This window comes from Rattus rattus, chromosome 12, assembly GCF_011064425.1.
Source record: "Rattus rattus isolate New Zealand chromosome 12, Rrattus_CSIRO_v1, whole genome shotgun sequence".
NCBI lineage: Eukaryota > Metazoa > Chordata > Mammalia > Rodentia > Muridae > Rattus > Rattus rattus.
In genome coordinates, this window is record NC_046165.1 from 14,216,934 (window position 1) to 14,233,151 (window position 16,218).

Here is a 16,218-nt window from a genome sequence, read left to right on the forward strand (position 1 = left end):
CTTCTGCTTTTCTCATGAGAACTGACCCTATCCTACTTTTGACTCATTCTGTCCAATCTCCCTCTGATTCATCACTTTGTCTGCTCCTCAAAACAGCCTGTATTTCAAACATGGCTGCTTTCTTCTATAAACCTATCTTAAAGGTGGGGACTAAGGGCTTATCTGTATTCCGGCCAGAAGGACCAAATTCGTTTTGCTTGTAATTGTTTCTGCTCAGATGATAGGGTATCCTGGTAATCAGAAGCCCAGCAACCATAAACCTCTGAAGGAAAAAGGTACACAGTGTAAGGGCATCCTTAGACAAGGGAGCCCAAGTACCACACAGCTTGGAGGTAGGATAGTGTCCCAGTGGAAGGGTATCCTGATAGGTGGGGGCTCATGAAACACACAGCTCTAAGAGAAATCCTCCTCAACAGAGGCTTGGCAGCTCCCAGGTGAAGGTGTCCCCAGCTGAGCTGAGCTGAGCTGAGCTGAGCTGAGCTGAGCTGAGCTGAGCTGAGCTGAGCTGAGCTCTTCTCTTGTCTTCTCATTGCTTCTTTTTTCCTTGGCTTCTTACAACTAGCGAGTAAGGCCAGGCAGAAAATCTCATGAAAGTTTGAGGGTGTGAAGGGGCAAATCCAGAGATGACTGCCCTCTGCTCTCAGGAGTTGACAGCAGGGCATTGGCCAAAGGCCAGGGCTTATATCGGGTTTCTTAGGGGCAGAGTTTTTCAGGGTAGAGATTTCCTGACTGAGGATGGGTGGGATTTCAAGTACTGAACTTGGGAAGTGTAGGGATTGGTGGGTTTTCCTCGTCATGGATTGGTGGATTCTCCTGCTCCGGGACTGGTGGTTTTGTTCCATCTCCTTGTCCCTTCATAGGGCCCATGGAATAGGATGGAAACTCCTGGGCCACAGTTGACTTTCGCTGAGATGTAGTCTCTGTTCGACTCCTGGAGAGGCTGGAGAGAAGGCGTGAACAGTTGCTCACTTGGTATATGACCAAGACTCTAGTCTGGTCCAGGAAATGTGTTGCCAGGGCCACTGTGGACAGCTTCTGAGGGGTAACTATTGCCGAAGCCTGGAAAGATGATATTCCAATGCGGAGGCTGGGAAGATATCCTGGTATCACCATTTTGACAGCTCTTGCAGGGGCATCTCACTGTGGCCTTAGGCTGGGACTAGGAAAGAGGGTCTGACCACTATTTGAGGTGGTGCACTGCTTAGGGATTACGTGTGTCTGCATTCAAGCCAGATCACATAGACCTACACCTTTGGATGTGATTCTCTGCCAAAGCAGCCATGTTTCTGGTCTAAAATTCCTCTACAGGGTTACTAGATATAGGACAGAAGGCCAGGCCACCAGACTGAAGAACTGATAAGGTTGTAGTAAATTCAAACCCTGATAAATCTCATCATTGAGAAAGGAAGAAGTTCGAACTAGCTGCCAACCAGGTTCCTGTCGTGGATGCACATGACCTCTATACTCCACTAACAGGACCATGACCATGACAACCAGTCATGTAACATAGAGCCTAGATGTCTGCATACTAATGAGGCATTTGCATAAGCCCCAAGTGTTTAATCAATAAACTCCCCTTCCTGAGCATCCCTTTTGCAGAAATTATTTAATCACTGTTTCACCTTGAATAAGTCTTATGCATCTTCATCTGCCCTGAATAAAATAGTTTAGAGAAGCAAGCACTGTCTCCTTCATCAGTGACTGCCACAGGAGGGACAGGGGAGGCTTCCTCCCACAGAGCCTCACCTAAGTCTCCCATAAAAGCCCTGGCACATAATTGAAGCTAAACTGGATCCTCCCCACCCAAATCCCTGAGATCATTATCTCAACTCCTCTTGGTTTGCCATGGCATCTGATGGAACAGTGGTTTCAGAACCACAAGCTCCTTCCCAGCCATGACTGTTTCTCACCTAGAGTAACATGGGCAAGGGCTCCTATCTAAGAATGCATTTTTGCCTCCCCTGAGCCCATTTTGGTGGCCTGGCACCCCAGAGGTAAGGAAGAAAAGCAGACTTACAACTAGGACTCTCCCTGATTACTATTTCATAAGGAGAAAACCTTTGCTTGTAACAGAATATTTCATTTAATAACCCATGCCTTTTTGAACAGGATTGTTACATGTTTTATTTTTATTAAAATAAACTTTGTGGTGACTGAGGGAATGAATTAGTGGATCAGCATAAAGAATGAATGATTAATGCGCACGTCATGTTGCTGATCAAAGAATAGAACGTACACAGGAAATTCTTCCATTATGTGTGTAAGCTATCTATAAGCAGAGTGGCTGCAAGTAACAAGGATAAGTCTTTTAAATGTACAGGGTATTAGACATTCAAGATAATAAAATTGAAGCCTACATAGCTTCATTAGGAAAGTACAGAATAGAGACGAGACTGTGAAAGGAGAGATGAAGAAGTGGTTGGTTCATCAGTTAAAAGAACTCGCTGCTGTTTGCCAAGGATCTGAGCTTAATTTCTGGAACCAATACAGCTCACAGCTGTCTGTAACTCTAGTTCCTGGTAACTTGATTCCTTATTCTGTTCTCTGTGTGCAAGAAGTACACACATAGTAAACACACGCACGCACGCACGCACGCACGCACGCACGCACGCACTCACTCACTCACTCACTCAAATACACCAGGTGAAATATTTACAGGTAAAAAAGCAGTGAAGCCCTTGCTCATCAATGTTCATATTATTCCGCTGTTACAAAAATGAAATTTTAAATGGATCTAGGAAAAAATCATCTGAGTGAGGTAGCACAAACTGACAAATACATCTGTTTTCTTCTTTAAAAATGAGTATCTGTTTATCTTTATTTTGTTTATTTTTTAAAACAAAACATGACAAAATAAATTATATTAAGGTAAAACAAAAGCCAGCATGTCAAGACTTGACCAGTGAACCAAACCTAAAGAAGATATCCATGAGGACCTGGCATAAACCCAGTTCATCTGCACTTGTATTTATGTCTAGCTCTCCTATTATCATCCATCTTTTCTGGTTCTTACACTCTTTCTGCCTCTTCTTCTGAATGGTCCTCTGAACTCTAGTGGAAGAGATATGATAGAGACATCCCCTCTAGATTTCTGTATTAAAAAGGCATCTATCTATCTATCTATCTATCTATCTATCTATCTATCTATCTATCTATCTACCTATCTATATCTCTGTGTAGTATGTGAGTCTCTGGATCTTTTCTGGTATTTGATAAAGACATCCCCTTTATATTTGGATATTCAATGAACTCTATTTTGTATCTATCTATCTATCTATCTATCTATCTATCTATCCATCCATCATCTAACTATCATCTCTGCACAATACTTACGTCTCTGCATCTGGTCCTATCTGCTCTTGGAGGAAGCTTCCCTGATGCTGATTGAATAAGGCACTGATCTATGATTATATCAGAATATCATTAGGAGTCATTTTATTACTACATTTGCTCTTAAGAAAATTAGGGTCTGGTTTTAATCTAGGTCTCTGCGTTATCTAGTCCACCTAAGCAATGTTTCGTATGTGATCCATTTTGTGGAGTGATCCGAATGTCATATCCCACATTGATTGGCCATGCTCTGGCGTATCTTAAAGTTAGGACAGACTATAGGTCAATAGCATTATTGCTTAGTTGCTGTTAATATTTCTCTTTTAGTAGCCTGCAGAGTGGAACATGTGAAGAGAAAGCTGAACTTCAGGGCCATTTGAGAATCGTATGGAGACCTAGAGTAGCAAAAACTTCCTAAATATATATATAAGTGATGCCTTTGTGGTCTCCCAATAATGGGAGAGACAGCTTCAACTGGCCATCTCTTGTGACCAAATAAGTTCTAGAAGTGGGTTGCATTCAATGTTCGTTGGCCAAGGAGTTCCCATGGAAACAGGAAATTCTCAAACAAACTAGGATAATGGGTTGCTTGAGCCAAACTGATGGGGAGACTGGTGCTGTTACTTTGAACAACACCCATAGAACACATTGAACATGTTCCAATACATATTACATGTGGGCATCAGCTTTTTAGACCTCCTTTAGGCATGTTACTATCAGTGCAATGACAAAAAGTTTAAGGGACAAAGGAAGGGAAAAGTTCTCCCTAGGAAAAGGAAATATTAGAGATAGTTATAGATAAATTGGTGGGAAGGGAACTTGAATGGGAAAGTCAAATAATAATAGAGAAGTTTAGAATAGTGGAGAGAATATTGGGAGGAGCAGCTAAAATTAAAGGTCATTTGAGGTATCATTTGGAAACGTGATCTAGTAGAAGCTTCCTAAATTGCAAATATATAAGAAGGTGCTGTGAAGGAATTACTAAGAAATGGAGAAACAAAACCCCATCTGATATCTCTTACGAGCTAATATAACATACAGTGTCTTGTATAGGTTAAATATAATTAAGTAGTTGGTCAAAGGCTCCCAGTGGAAATCTCCAAACTCAACTGAAGCTATTTCTAAGGGACCCAATTGCTTTTTAAAAACAGATGGTAAAGTCCTATTGATTATTGATCCAGACTATATATATATATATATATATATATATATATATATATATATATGCTATTTCTAAGGGACCCCATTGCTTTCTAAAAACAGACGGTAAGGTCCTATTGATTATTGATCCAGACTATATATATATATGTATATACATATATGGCAATGAATAGAGAGAAGTATAACTGATGTCTAATTAAAGCTTTTTACCCATACTACATAGGTTTGGAAGTTATTCTGCACATTACAGAAGTGAAAGCTATAGATCAGTATAGGTTACTGGTGACTCCCATGCAAAATATACTGATAGAAGAGTGGCACAAATATTGTGGAAGTTACCAAACGCTATCCAATTGGACATAACAACTATTCCATGAGACAAAATCCATGACTGATGCTGCTCGTGTGGCCAAGAAATGAGACTGGGAATGACATGGACCTAAAGGAAAATGAAACACAATTGTTCTGGTGGAGGAATGGAGCAATACAAGGAGCCCTAAAGGCTTTCTTGTATATGCATAATAATTATTTAAAAACAGGTTAGAGTCCTAACTTTACAGAGTGAAGTGGTTTGACTTGAAATTAACCAAATGGAAAACTCAAAAGTATAAACCATAAGTACAACTTAAAGATAAATACCTATGATCTAGATTGAAAAACAGGGCACAGGTGAACACATCTACAATGAAGATTTTGATCACACAGTGAGAACATAGAAATCTTAGATGCATATTTAGTTAAAATAAAAAGGGTTTAAATTAATTTTATGAATAATATGATTGAAATATATTGAGCCAAAGTAGAGAAACAGTGAAAATAGTTTGCAGTTGATTTACATTCTAACACTGTTTTAATTTTATTATGGACATATGGGAATAGGGGAAAACTCATATTGCCTATGTGAACTTATCCCAGATTACCTGGCAGGACAAGCTCAGTACAATTCACAGAAGTACACTAGCTTCCAAGTTTTATAATGCTCACACTGAATATTCTTGGCATGTACGGATAAATACCTTTGAGTTCTTCTCAATGCTGTAAAAATATCAAAGTGTATATGAGGACAGAACTTTTTCTTTTAATCTTGAGTAGGAGACTATCATGTTTTCACAAAAACTAGAAGGACCAGCATGATGTATTTATTTAACATGTGAATTTTTTACTCTGAAATGCATGCCAGACTTTTAATCTTTCTCAATATGTTCTAGAAGATGATGCTTTTTGTATCAAAGCTTGTTTTGGAATAAGTCCATAGTGCACTAAAATTTCTGAGAGAAAAAAATCCTGTTCTATCTGCAAATAGTTCCACAGAAAGCAAGCAGGCACGTCGTGTCATCGTGAGTTACAGCCACGCATCCACACAACCGCTGTTTGCCTACAATCACAGCAATGAATTACAGTAATACATTCAATCCTGATAAATGGCCTGCTCTGCTGTTGCTTAAATTAAACTGACTGCAATCCAGATGAGTGCAGCCACATATTAACGCTGGGTCCACCATTTCTTGTCTCTCTCTTGGTGAATTATTGGGTGGTAGTGCTGGCTTTATGCATTGATTAACATTGCGGCTAAAGCTTTTTCACAGATCAATGTTCAAGTGGAATGAAATGTAGGCTCAAGCATGCTGCTGCCACATTTAATGCTGCCACCATAAAAATGAATGTGCAGTGTTTAAAATCAAATATTATAAATAACATGGGCGATTTCCTTTCTAATTTTTTACAATTCTTCTAAGATAATATTAATGAATAACAGCAAGGCACATAACAATTGATGATTAATGCTCTTCATATTTTTTGGAGTACGTAAAAGAACTTTTGAGTTGCCTCAAATAATTTTTTTAGAGATGCATAAACACATACATACATAAATTTTTCAAACTGTGTTATCCCTTAATATTTCAAAAACTTCATATACTACATATTTAATTTATTTTCTCCTTGTAAGAACCTCCAAATTGAATATGATCCTTAAATACATGATAATGAAACAATGATGAACTGTACAATAAATTACTATTGCAGCATATTTGGACAGTTAATTATTAATCTCAAAGTGACACCAGAATTGTGTAAAGTATATAGACTTAAATTCATTATTATTCAATTTATTAATATAAATTGATTTATAAGTAATACATAGTGACTATGTATATGGATGAGTTTACAATTAAAATTGGATTTATATAATAAGAAAATCATATTGTAATACATAACTATCCTGTTTTACACTCTGACTTACTATATTAATTGTCAATTATTTTCATGAGAACTTAGAAAATAGGTGTAGACTGAAAACTAAGAAATATATGATTCAAATTTTTAATTACATATTTAATGCTAATCCCAATGTAGCCTGTGTTCTGACCTGCCTTCTTTACTTCACCATTTTTGGGGAAAGCAAGACAATCCAACATCAGATAGGTATTCTCCCTTGGTATAACAAACAACAACAATTCAGAGTTCGAACCTTATGTTGAAAGGAAGATGAATTCTTATTGCCAAGCAAAATAGATTTTTGTTTAATATGTACCTGGAATTAACAAGCAGATAGTTCTTTCATAATATATTAACACTTTAAATATTTATATTCACAGAAGTTTAAAAAATAGAAATTATGGAGTTGAAAATGCTTGATTACCCTTCGTTGCTTAAATATTCATGCACATGGATGTGGTTTTAAATAATACTGAAAGGTTGAGATAACATTATAAAGTTGTACTATAAACCCAAGAGGATTAATATACAGAAGAAATAATGAGAGTGTGACAACATGAACAGTTTTAAGGAAGCCAAAACCCCAGCACTGAGAAGAAGAAAAAGATACAAAACATGAAGGTTATTTTTAGGTTGGACAAGTATTCCTGGCCATTGGTGCACTCCACAGAATGGTTGATATATCTGATGACCCTATAATAAAGCAAACAAGAATGAAACAAAACAAAACAAACATGTTCATCCTGTCCCTAGTAGTTATTTTATACAAAAAAACATAAAATCATATTTATTTGTTGTAGTTGTTCTTGGTGTTATGTTGTGGGTTCTTTGAGGAGGCTTTTGTTTTATTAATTTTTTTTGCCATTATTGATTTTTTTTGTTCGTATATTTGCTTAGATTTGGTTTTGGTTTGGTTTGGAGAAAGAGAAAATGAACTTGGATGTTCAGAAAAGACCTGTGATGATGAGCTGGGAGTGTGGAAAACATGGTCAAAATGTATAAAAAAATTAAAAATAATTGATACAAAGTTCTCATTTATCTCTGCTCTCTAACATTGGTCTTGGCTTTGTTTCTATTTGTTTCCAGTAACATTTTGTGACAGTTATTGCTCAATCATTTATTATAAATGTTAGATATACTGTGGGGTTGAAATAATTATAGAGTCCATCTGCGCCCAGAGCTGGGGCTGTCCCATAGCCCTTGGACAAAACCCTGCTTACAGAGTGCTGGTCTGCCAGGAGCACTCTCTCTCCTAAGCCCACAGCCCACATGTAGAATCACACACTTTCTCTCCATTGACTGTCCAATGAGAGATACACTGGGAGCACACAGGGCTCAGAAGCCACAGGGCAGCATAGGAGAGGATCCTTCCGGTCTCCATCTGAACCCAGAGCTGGAGCTTCTCCACAGCTCTGGGATAAAAAAAAAACTGCCTGCAGGAGCAGTTCTGCCAGGACCACTCTTCCTCCTAAAGCCCACAGCTAATAGGTGGGACCCTTGACTGTCCAAGGAGAGACATACCAGAAACACACCTGAAATGTCTACAATAAAAAGAAGCAAATTCACCTAAGAGGAGTAAACGACAGGAAATAACCAATTCAGACCTGATAGCAACCAAGTAGAAACAAAAAGAACTATACAAAGAATCAACAAAACCAGGAGTTGGTTCTTCGAGAAAATCAACAAGGAAGGCACAGAGACAGTAACCAAATTAACAAAATCAGAGTTGAAAACCCGCTTTGGGGATTTAAAGAAAGGATGGAAAGAGCTAAAGTGGCTTGCAACCCCATAAGAACAACAATGCCAACCAACCAGAACTTCCAGGGACTAAGCCACTACCCAAAGACTATAGGAGGACTGTCCCAGGGCTCCAAGTACATATGTAGCAGAGAATAGCCTTGTTGGGGTACCATGGGGAGGGGAAGTCCTTGGTCCTGCCAAGGTTGGACCCTCAGTGTAGTGGAATGTTGTGTGGGTGGTATTAAAGGTGGGTTGGATGGGAAAACACCCTAATGGGGTAGGGGAAGAAAATAGGGGGTTTATGGACAGGAAACCAGGAAAGGCAAGAGCATTTGAAATGTAAATAAAGACATACACAATTTTTTAAAAAGATATAGATAGATAGATAGATAGAAAAGATAGATAGATAGATAGATAGATAGATAGATATATGGAAACATAATTACAGAAAATGAGGAAATTAAAACATAATCAGAACCTATTACAAAAGTCTATATTCAACAAAACTGGAAAATCTGGATCAAATGGAAAATTTTCTAGACAGATAACAGGTAACATACTTAAATCAGAATAAGATGAACCGTCTAAATAGTCCCATAACCACTAAAGAAGTAGAAGCAGTCATTAAAAGTCTCCCAGCCTTATGACTAACGATGTTGAACATTTCTTTAGGTGTTTCTCAGCCATTCGGCATTCCTCAGCTGTGAATTCTTTGTTTAGCTCTGAACCCCCATTTTTAATAGGGTTATTTGTCTCCCTGCGGTCTAACTTCTTGAGTTCTTTGTATATTTTGGATATAAGGCCTCTATCTGTTGTAGGATTGGTAAAGATCTTTTCCCAATCTGTTGGTTGCCGTTTTGTCCTAACCACAGTGTCCTTTGCCTTACAGAAGCTTTTGCAGTTTTATGAGATCCATTTGTCGATTCTTGATCTTAGAGCATAAGCCATTGGTGTTTTGTTCAGAAATTTTTTCCAGTGCCCATGTGTTCCAGATCGTCCCTATTTTTTTCTTCTATTAGTTTGAGTGTGTCTGGTTTGATGTGGAGGTCCTTGATCCACTTGGACTTAAGCTTTGTACAGGGTGATAAGCATGGATCGATCTGCATTCTTCTACATGTTGACCTCCAGTTGAACCAGCACCATTTGCTGAAAATGCTATCTTTTTTTCCATTGGATGGATTTGGCTCCTTTGTCAAAAATCAAGTGACCATAGGTGTGTGGATTCATTCCTGGGTCTTCAATTCTGTTCCATTGGTCTATCTGTCTGTCTCTGTACCAATACCATGCAGTTTTTATCACTATTGCTCTGTAATACTGCTTGAGTTCAGGGATAGTGATTCCCCCTGAAGTCCTTTTATTGTTGAGGATAGTTTTAGCTATCCTGGGTTTTTTGTTATTCCAGATGAATTTGCAAATTGTTCTGTCTAATTCTTTGAAGAATTGGATTGGTATTTTGATGGGGATTGCATTGAATCTGTAGATCGCTTTTGGTAAAATGGCCATTTTTACTATATTAATCCTGCCAATCCATGAGCATGGGAGATCTTTCCACCTTCTGAGGTCTTCTTCAATTTCTTTCTTCAGTGTCTTGAAGTTCTTATTGTACAAATCTTTTACTTGCTTGGTTAAAGTCACACCGAGGTACTTTATATTATTTGGGTTCAACTGGAGGTCAACATGTAGAAGAATGCAGATGGGGATTGCATTGAATCTGTAGATCGCTTTTGGTAGAATGGCCATTTTTACTATATTAATCCTGCCAATCCATGAGCATGGGAGATCTTTCCATCTTCTGAGATCTTCTTCAATTTCTTTCTTCAGAGTCTTGAAGTTCTTATTGTACAGATCTTTCCCTTGCTTGGTTAAAGTCACACCGAGGTACTTTATATTATTTGGATCTATTATGAAGGGTGTCATTTCCCTAATTTCTTTCTCGGCCTGTTTCTCTTTTGTGTAGAGGAAGGCTACTGATTTATTTGAGTTAATTTTATACCCAGCCACTTTGCTGAAGTTGTTTATCAGCTTTAGTAGTTCTCTGGTGGAATTTTTGGGATCACTTAAATATACTATCATATCATCTGCAAATAGTGATATTTTGACTTCTTCTTTTCCGATCTGTATCCCCTTGACCTCCTTTTGTTGTCTTATTGCTCTGGCTAGAACTTCAAGAACTATATTGAATAAGTAGGGAGAGAGTGGGCAGCCTTGTCTAGTCCCTGATTTTAGTGGATTGCTTCAAGTTTCTCTCCATTTAGTTTAATGTTAGCAACTGGTTTGCTGTATATGGCTTTTACTATGTTTAGGTATGGGCCTTGAATTCCTATTCTTTCCAGGACTTTTATCATGAAGGGGTGTTGAATTTTGTCAAATGCTTTCTCAGCATCTAATGAAATGATCATGTGGTTTTGTTCTTTCAGTTTGTTTATATAATGGATCACGTTGATGGTTTTCAGATATTGAACCATCCCTGCATGCCTGGGATGAAGCCTACTTGATCATGGTGGATGATTGTTTTGATGTGCTCTTGGATTCGGTTTGCCAGAATTTTATTGAGTATTTTGCATCGATATTCATAAGGGAAATTGGTCTGAAGTTCTCTTTCTTTGTTGGGTCTTTGTGTGGTTTAGGTATAAGAGTAATTGTGGCTTCATAGAAGGAATTCGGTAGTGCTCCATCTGTTTCAATTTTGTGGAATAGTTTGGATAATATTGGTACGAGGTCTTCTATGAAGGTCTGATAGAATTCTGCACTAAACCCGTCTGGACCTGGGCTCTTTTTGGTTGGGAGACCTTTAATGACTTCTTCTATTTCCTTAGGAGTTATGGGGTTGTTTAACTGGTTTATCTGTTCCTGATTTAACTTCGGTACCTGGTATCTGTCTAGGAAATTGTCCATTTCCTGCAGATTGTCAAGTTTTGTTGAATATAGGCTTTTATAGTAAGATCTGATGATTTTTTGAATTTCCTCTGAATCTGTAGTTATGTCTCCCTTTTCATTTCTGATTTTGTTAATTTGGACACACTCTCTGTGTCCTCTCGTTAGTCTGGCCAAGGGTTTATCTATCTTGTTGATTTTCTCAAAGAACCAACTTTTGGTTCTGTTGATTCTTTCTATGGTCCTTTTTGTTTCTACTTGGTTGATTTCAGCTCTGAGTTTGATTATTTCCTGCCTTCTACTCCTCCTGGGTGTATTTGCTTCTTTTTGTTCTAGAGCTTTTAGGTGTGCTGTCAAGCTGCTGACATATGCTCTTTCCTGTTTCCTTCTGCAGGCACTCAGCGCTATGAGTTTTCCTCTTAGCACAGCTTTCATTGTGTCCCATAAGTTTGGGTATGTTGTACCTTCATTTTCATTAAGTTCTAAAAAGTTTTTAATTTCTTTCTTTATTTCTTCCTTGACCAGGTTATCATTGAGTAGAGCATTGTTCAATTTCCACGTATATGTGGGCATTCTTCCCTTATTGTTATTGAAGACCAGCTTTAGGCCGTGGTGGTCCGATAGCACGCATGGGATTATTTCTATCTTTCTGTATCTGTTGAGGCCTGTTTTTTGACCAATTATATGGTCAATTTTGGAGAAAGTACCATGAGGAGCTGAGAAGAAGGTATATCCTTTTGCTTTAGGGTAGAACGTTCTATAAATATCCGTTAAGTCCATTTGGCTCATGAGTCTTCTTAGTCTGTCTACGTCTCTCTGTTTAATTTCTGTTTCCATGATCTGTCCATTGATGAGAGTGGGGTGTTGAAATCTCCTACTATTATTGTGTGAGTGCAATGTGTGTTTTGAGCTTTAGTAAGGTTTCTTTTTATTGATGTAGGTGCCCTTGTATTTGGGGGCATAGATATGTTAGGACGAGAGTTCATCTTGGTGGATTTTTCCTTTGATGAATATGAAGTGTCCTTCCTTATCTTTTTTTTGATGACTTTAGTTGAAAATTGATTTTATCTGATATTAGAATGGCTACTCCAGCTTGCTTCTTCCGACCATTTGCTGCAGAGAAACAAATACCCTATTAAAAATGGGTTCAGAGCTAAACAAAGAATTCAGATGAGGAATGACAAATGGTTGAGAAGCACCCAAAAAATTTTCAACATCTTTAGTCATAAGGAAATGCAAATCAAAACAACCCTGAGATTTCACCTCACACCAGTGAGAATGGCTAAGATCAAAAAACTCAGGTGACAGCAAATGCTGGCGAGGATGTGGAGAAAGGGGAATCCTCCATTGTTGGTGGGGTTGCAGACTGCTACAACCATTCTGAAATCAGTCTGGGAGGTTCCTCAGAAAATTGGACATTGAACTGCCTGAGGATCCAGCTATACCTCTCCTGGGCATATACCCAAAAGATGCCCAACATATAAAAAAAAGACCGTTAACTTCCCACTATGTTTTCGTAGCCTTATTTATAATAGCCAGAAGCTGGAAAGAACCCAGATGCCCTTCAACAGAGGAATGGATACAGAAAATGTGGTACATCCACACAATGGAATATTACTCAGCTATCAAAACAATGACTTTATATGAAATTCAGAGGCAAAATGGTTGAACTGGAAACTATCCATCCTGGTGAGCTAACCTAATCACAGAAAGACATACACAGGCGTACTCATTGATAAGTGGTTATTAGCCCAAATGCTTGAATTACCCTAGATGCCTAGAACAAATGAAACTCAAGACGGATGATCAAAATGTGAATGCAGATCGCTCATGAGAGACACAGCCAGAATACAGCAAATACAGAGGCGTATGCCAGCAGGAAACCACTGAACTGAGAACAGGACCCCTGTTGAACAATCAGAGAAAGAACTGGAAGAGCTTGAAGGAGCTCGAGACCCCATATGTGCAGCAATGCCAACCAACCAGAGTTTCCGGGACTAAGCCACACCCAAAGACTATACATGGACTGACCCTGGACTCTGACCTCGAGGTTGCAATGAATATCCTAGTAAGAGCACCAGTGGAAGGGAAGCCCTGGGTCCTGCTAAGACTGAACCCTAGTGAACTAGACTGTTGGGGAAGGGCAGCAATGGGGGGGGTGGGGGAACACCCATAAGGAAGGGAGGGGGAGGGGATGTTTGCCCGGAAACCGGGAAAGGAATAACATTGAAATGTATATAAGAAATACTCCAGTTAATAATAAAAAAAAAAAAAAAAGTCTCCCAGCCCGGCTGGGGATTTAGCTCAGTGGCAGAGCGCTTACCTAGGAAGCGCAGGCCCCTGGGTTGGTCCCAGTCTCGAAAAAAGAACCAAAAAAAATGTTAATAAAAAAAGTCTCCCCAAAAAAAAACAAACAAACAAACAAAGCCCAGGACAAGATGGGATTAGTACAGAATTCTATCAGAACTTCAAAGAAGAACTAACACCAATACTCTTCGAATTATTCCACAAAATAGAAAGAGGGAACACTACCAAATTTAATCTTTGAAGCAACAATTAAGCTTATACCTAAACCACACAAAGACCCTACAAAGAAAGAAATTCAGACCAAATTTCACTCATGAATATCAATGCAGAAATACTCAATAAAATTCTAAAAAACCAAATCCAAGAACACATCAAAATGATCATTTACTCTGGGCCAATATTCTTCATTCCAGGAATGCAAGGATGGTTCAATATAAGGAAATCCATCAAATTAATTCATTATATAAAAAAACTCAAGGAAAAAAAAACCATGATCATATCATTAGATGCTGAGAAAACATTGGACAAAATTCAAGATCCCTTTATGAATTCAAATTCAAGGTCCATACCTAAGCATAATGAAAGCAATATACAGCAAACCAATAGCCAACATCAAACTAAATTGAGATGAAACGAGGCAATCCCAGTAGAATCAGGGACTAGACAAGGCTGCCCCTCTCTCCCTACCTATTCAATATAATAATTTAAGTCCTAGTCAGATCAATCAGAAAACAAACAGAGGCCAAATTGACACAAATTGGAAAGGAAAAAGTCAAAATATCCCTATTTGCAAATGATATGATAGTATATATAAGTGAGCCCCCAAACCACCAGAGAATGCCTAAACTTGATAAACAACTTCAGCAAAATGGCTAGATATAAAATTGACTCAGACAAACCAGTAGTTTTCCTCTATTCAAATGAGAAACAGGCTGAGAAAGGAATTAGGGAAACAACAACCTTCACAATAGCCACAAGTAATATAAAATACCTTGGTATAACTCTTACCAAGCAAGTGAAAGATCTGTATGACAAGAACTTCAAGTCTCTGAAGAAGGAAATCAAAGAAGATCTCAAAAGATGGAAAGGTCTCCCAGGCTCATGGATTGGCAGGATTACTAGAGTAAAACTGACCATTTTACAAAAAGCAATATATGAATTCAATGCAATTCCCATCAATTCCTTCTCAATTCTTCATAGACCTAGAAAGACCAATTTGAAAATTCATTTTGGAATAACAACAACAAAAAAAAAAAAAAAAAACCAAGATAGTGAAAAACTATACTCAACAACAAATGAACTTCTTGGGGAATGACCATCCCTGACCTCAAGCTAAATTGCAGAGCAATAGTGATAAAAACTGTATGGTATTGGTACAGAGACAGGCCAGAAGATCAATGGAAAAGAATTGAAGACAGAAAAATGAACCCACACACGTATGGTCACCGTACAGTGGAAAAAAGAAAGCATTTTCAACAATTAGTGTGGGTCGACTTGAAGGTCAGCATGTAGAAGATTGCAAATTGAACCATCCTTATTGCCTTGTACAAAGCTTATGTCCAAGTGGATTAAGGACTCCCACAGAAAACCAGATACACTCAAACTAATGGAAGAAAAATTGGGGAAGAGCCTCAAACATATAAGCACTGGGGAAAATTTCCTGAACAAAACACCAATGGCTTATGCTCTAACATCAAGAATCAACAAATAGGACCTCATAAAATTGCAAAGCTTCTGTAAGGCAAAGGACAAAACAGCAACCAATAGATTGGGAAAATATATTTACTAATCCTACAGCCAATAGAGGGCTAATATCAAATATATACAAAGAACTCAAGAAGGTAGACTCCAGAGAGCCAAATAACCCTATTAAGAAATGGGGTACAGAGCTAAACAAAGAATTCTCAGAAGAGGAATATCAAATGGTTGAGTAGTATCTAAAGAAATGTTCCACACCCTTAGTCATCAGGGAAATGCACATCAAAACAATCCTGAGATTCCAACTCACACCAGTCAGAATGGCTATGATAAAAATCCCAAGAGCCAACAGATGCTGGCAAGGATGTGGAAAAAGAGTAATACTCCTCCATTGTTGGTGGGATTGCAAGCTGGTACAACCATTCTGATAAGCAGTCTTGTGGTTCCTCAGAAAATTAAACATTGTACTACCTGAGGACTCAGCTATACCACTACTGGGCATATACCCAAATGATACTCCAACATATAACAAAGACACGTGCTCCACTATATTCATAGCAGCCTTATTTATAATAACCAGAAGCTGGAAAGAACACAGATGTCCCTCAACCGTGGAATGGATACAGAAAATGTAGCACATATACACAATGGAGTACTACTCAGCTATTAAAAATAATTACTTCATGAAGTTCATTAGCAAATGAATGGAAGTAGAAAATATCATCCTGAGTAAGGTAATCCATTCACAGGAAAACATACAAGGTAATCACTCATTGATAAATGGATATTAGCCAAAAAGTTCGGCTTACCCAAGATACAATCCACAAACCACATGAAGCTCGAGAAGGATGACCAAAGTGGGGATGCTTCAGTCCTTCTTAAAAGGGAGAA